We start from the raw sequence: 5,000 nt of genomic DNA, 5'->3' as shown, positions 1-5,000 counted from the left end.
GTCTTGTCTGTAATAGTATGGTTAAATAAAAAGGTACATAAAATTAAATTAATTAAATACATAAAAAAAAAAAAAAAAAAAAAAAAAAAAAAAAAAAATGGCCGTGAATGATGATAACATAGCTACACATACACACTGTCATGTGTTATCTGTGTTACTGACAGGCCGGGAATTTGAAGATCCAAAAAAAATAAAAATAAAGGTGTCATAAAACAAATCCATATGAATTGAGTGGTTTAATCCAAGGCTTGTGAGGAGATAATTGATGCCTGTTTTCCACAAGTTGGTCTGATTCTTTAGGGTCTTCATGAAATGTCTGTAACACACTTTGGTTAAAATTCCACAATGGTTGTGTAAAACAACATAGTTTTTATCAGTTTAATATCTCTGCTCACAGTGACCCGTTTCGGTGCATGTCTCTTTAAATGATAATGAGCTACTGCTTACCCCGCCCCTCTCTTTCTTTTTTTTTGTGTATTCGGTGGGGCATTACCATCAAAAACAAAACAAATCCACTGCATCCTCAGTGGCTCTAATGTTGGGAGAAAATGGAGACTCTTATGTTCACTTTTTCATTCAAATACAAAACACCTGCATTGCTTACGAGACACTGTTGTCCCTACAGCTGCTGAAGCACAGAGAAAATGGTGGACAGTGTACAACTGGCTAAGGGTGGAAATATGCTAATACGGGACAGTCCATCAATTGTCGTGGGCGAGGCCTCATCAATATGACATTATATTGCTCATAAAATCAAAACGGCTTGATAACTGAGATTTTTTTAGAGATTAAAAAAAGGAGTGAATGGATTTTTATCATTATAGGGTGGTGGTGTCCACACACTGCTAAGACACATTTATATGCAAACACCATGTAAAAGTGAATTTTGCATCTGATGTCCCCTATAAATTAACCTGCTTGATTCATATGGATTAATTTGACCTTCTGAATCTTGTAAGTTTTGGTTGCTTAGACTTTCATTCATGTTCATTCAGGTTTTATTAAAGAAGTTCACTTCCAGAACAAAAGTTTACAGATAATTTATTCACCCCCTTGTCATCCAAGATGTTCTTGTCTTTGTTTGTTCAGTCGAATGCAAAATGCAGCTTTAAATGAATCTAAATAATCTACCCAAGCAATAAGGGTATTACTAGCAAAACAATCAGTCATTTGGGAAACAAACTGACAATTTATATTCTTTTTAACCTCAAACGTTCGTCTTGTCTAAGTCTGCGTGAACTTTTTTTTTTTTTCGGTTAAATACGGTCAATGCAGTTAGGGTACTTCAAAAAACTCCCATCTCATTTTCTTCCCCAACTTCAAAATCATCTTATATTGCTGCAGAAGTACCAACCCAAGTGAACATGCAAAGAAGAAACGCAATTTACAAAAAAGAGGTAAAACAGCGATGTATGACAATTTTGACGTTGAAAAAAAAAAACAAGACGGGAGTTTTTTGACATACCTGTACTGACCCGGATTACTACGCATGTCCATCACAAAGACGAGATAAGCATTTGAGGTTAAAAAGTATATAAATTGTCAGTTTGTTTTGAAAATGACTGATTGTTTCACTAGATAAGACCCTTATTCCTTGGGTGGGATCGTATAGAACCATTTGAAGCTGCATTTAAACTGCATTTTGGATGTTCAAACTTACAAGTCCAATATATGGACAACATATATATCCTGAAATGTTTTCCTCAAGAAACATAATTTCTCATCAACTGAAGAAAGACATGAACATCTTGGAAGACAAGGGGGTGAGTAAATTATCTGTAAATTTTTGTTCTGGAAGTGAACTACTCTTTTAAAAACATCTTCATTTGTGTTTCAAATATTAAGTCATACAGGTTTGGACTGACATGAGGGTGAGTAACTGATGACAGAATTTTTATTGCTGGGTGAGCAGTTAGATATAATTTTTTACTCCAATCATATTTTTGTTTGATAGGAATCTACTTTCTACTTGCAAATACAGCATATTAAAAAGTACATTTATTACCGATGCTGTTTCACATTGACTTTAACGCAGTTACTTATTGACGTTTCTTTAGCTTTTGACATCTACTCTGATTTATGATGTCACTGTTAATACAATTTTTCTGTCTATAGGGTGACAAATCTATCAATGACTGAGTAGCACCTGGACTCAATCATTTGCTGCACTTCTTCCTTCTATGGATCTCCAACCAATACATAATTAGTTCACGTGCAGTGCTAGAAGCTTCTTTTAGCTCACTAATGGAGCTCTTACCAGGAGATCAAATAGCAGTTCGGTCAATGATGAGGTTTGTGGATAAAAGAAATGATGATGTCACCTAAAGCCCCGCCTGTGTGATTGCATGAGCAAACCTCAAGCCTGAAATGCAGTGCACAAACAGACAACAAAGTGACTGATGCTGTTCAAGTGTGTAAAAAACATGTTTTGAAGACCATCATGCACATATCTTTTGTTAATAATTGCATCAGAAGAACCAAAACTAACAAAACCCAAGAGGGTTGGCTATTTGCGGAAAGCGCACTTTGTTACTGCATGTGACCTGCTGATCTCAGAGGATGAGGTGTGAATCCCAGACACAGAAGACGTGTCAGAAACCTAAACTTCTATAACAAGATAAAACTTCCACCAGGTGCTTCAGACAGACTTATTTATAACACAAAAGGCAAAATGAATAGGTGTTTCTCAAAGGATGGCATTTTCTGTCCTCTAACTGGATTTAGATGGCTGCCTCGGTCTTCTAAATTTAGATGAAGAAAGTGAGTCAGCCCACAGAAAGTCAATATTAATGGTGATTTATTGGAGAGTGAAAAAGAAAATGTAACCTCACTGGATTTTAGTCAGTACGAGAGCACCTGGCCCACAAGCTCTGAGGTAGCAGCTTCAGAAGCGGCTCTCAGAGGCACACTGGGGTGGAGGCAGTGAGCACTGCCTCAGCTCACACTACTGCCCTCTGCTGGCTCACTGGACCATCGCACAACACTAACACAGTGCATCAATCTAGTGCATGTCATTTCACTAAAGGCTGGAATAGACTAAAGGACTTCTGAACAGATTGTAAAACACTAGGTGTCATACACTTGTTGACTTTGTAAATAGTTACAGAGGAAAAACGGGCTTACTAGTTGATACAAGTTTATCAGATTTTGGAAGTCGTTCCAAATGCAACAAACTCACGCAGAAATAGGAGATTTGTTTCTAGGAGATGCATGAAATATGAAAACATTGTGTGTTCATGCTCAGGACATTTGTGTCGAGCTCCATGGCGTCAGCGACCGTTCAGCGTTTATGAATCCGCCTGAGAGCAGTCTCACCTCGGCCAGATCTTCTGGAATTTACCACTGGCTCTGATGTCTTTATAGTGGTTAAACATGAATAAACGGGTAGTCTTTGGCCATTTTTATGTAAATTCTATGTTGTATATCAGAGTGCTGTCTTTGTACATTTGACTAAATTGCCTAGCAACTTTTATGACGGCTGTTGTGTATTAAATTATTATTTAATAAATATTTTACATAAAAAATAGTAGTCCTCAACGGACATTCAAACTAATGTTTCATCATGAATATGAACAAGGAATGCTGTCTCACATGTAGGTAATCACGATCGCTCAGTACATCTCACTCCCATAATACCCCTGTGGTTTTTGCTGGTCCTTTGCTGGTTTATGCTGGTCAAGGACCAGCATCAACCAGCAAAGGACCAGCTTAAACCAGCACCAAAACATACCTAACCAGCATCCCAGCATCAAAACATACCTACCAGCATATGCTGGTTTTTTCACCAGGACTCTATTACACATTATACAGTGAGCTTTTAATGCAGTAAAACAATAACCTTTCAATGAAGCAACTCAACGTTCCTTCATTACGAGTTCTAATGTGACGTTTTGGAATTAGTAACGGAGGCTTGAACTCAGCCGTTAAACTGTCAACTGTAGATTTGAACACATAGCGAAATGGTTACGCACAAAATAGTGCTTTTAAAGACACTCCGTTGTTATTTTATGTATTTACACACTTGTGCCATCGAAATGTTGTATAAACGCAATATCACACTCGTAGATGTGAGTTATTGCTGTATATCGGCACGCTATACAAGCAGCAATGACGGGCCTAAGCCCCAGGCACCACCGCCACGCCAGTGAATCAAACTACAAAACTGTGAATTTTTCCTCATATTATAATCATTATGATTACAACATACAATCACTACTTTACCATTGTTTCTGCTTATACGAATACACGACGTTTATGATGCAATTAACTGTATGATTTGCATACAACTGTGCATTTCTGCCATATGGACATTCACACAGTCACCTTTGATTATAGATCACACTTAAATGTAATGTAGAAACATGCATTTACTGTAAAGCTGCTTTGAAACGATATGCAGGCCTATTGCGAAAAGCGCTATACAAATAAATTTGAATTGATTTGAATACCAAAAAAACACATCTGAAGGGACATATATAATATAAAACTGGGGTTTCGTTGAGCTACACTGAAACGTAGAAGGTGTAGAAATAATTATCATCTAGTGAATATTACAATAATTAACATAGAATAGCACATTAATTTATATGAAATTTTGAAGTAATAGACCTTAGTCAGGTCAGTGCTATATTTAATTAAAATTAATTAAATTAAAATGAATGCTGAAAAAACGTGATTCAGAAGCTGTTATGTTCATAATATCACAGCCGAGTATATATGAAAAATGTAAATATATGAAATATAGTGTAGAAACCATTTTAAAATTTTATTTTTGCTAGAAATTTTACAATTAGTTAAAAAGAAACAGCAAGTAATTAAACATGTAATTTTAAAACAGAATGACTGAAATAGGCTGAAAAACTGAAAAATAAATGTGAAAAAAAATGTTTACAGTATAATCATAATTTTTATGTTATGAAGTTTCAAAAGTACATTAGCAAATGCATCTTGTTTCATTTAAAGGGATAGTTCATCCAGAAATTACAATTTTGTCATTAATT

This window comes from Labeo rohita, chromosome 25 (assembly GCF_022985175.1).
Source record: "Labeo rohita strain BAU-BD-2019 chromosome 25, IGBB_LRoh.1.0, whole genome shotgun sequence".
NCBI classification, from domain to species: Eukaryota; Metazoa; Chordata; class Actinopteri; order Cypriniformes; family Cyprinidae; genus Labeo; species Labeo rohita.
Note: the sequence above shows the minus strand (reverse complement) of the source record.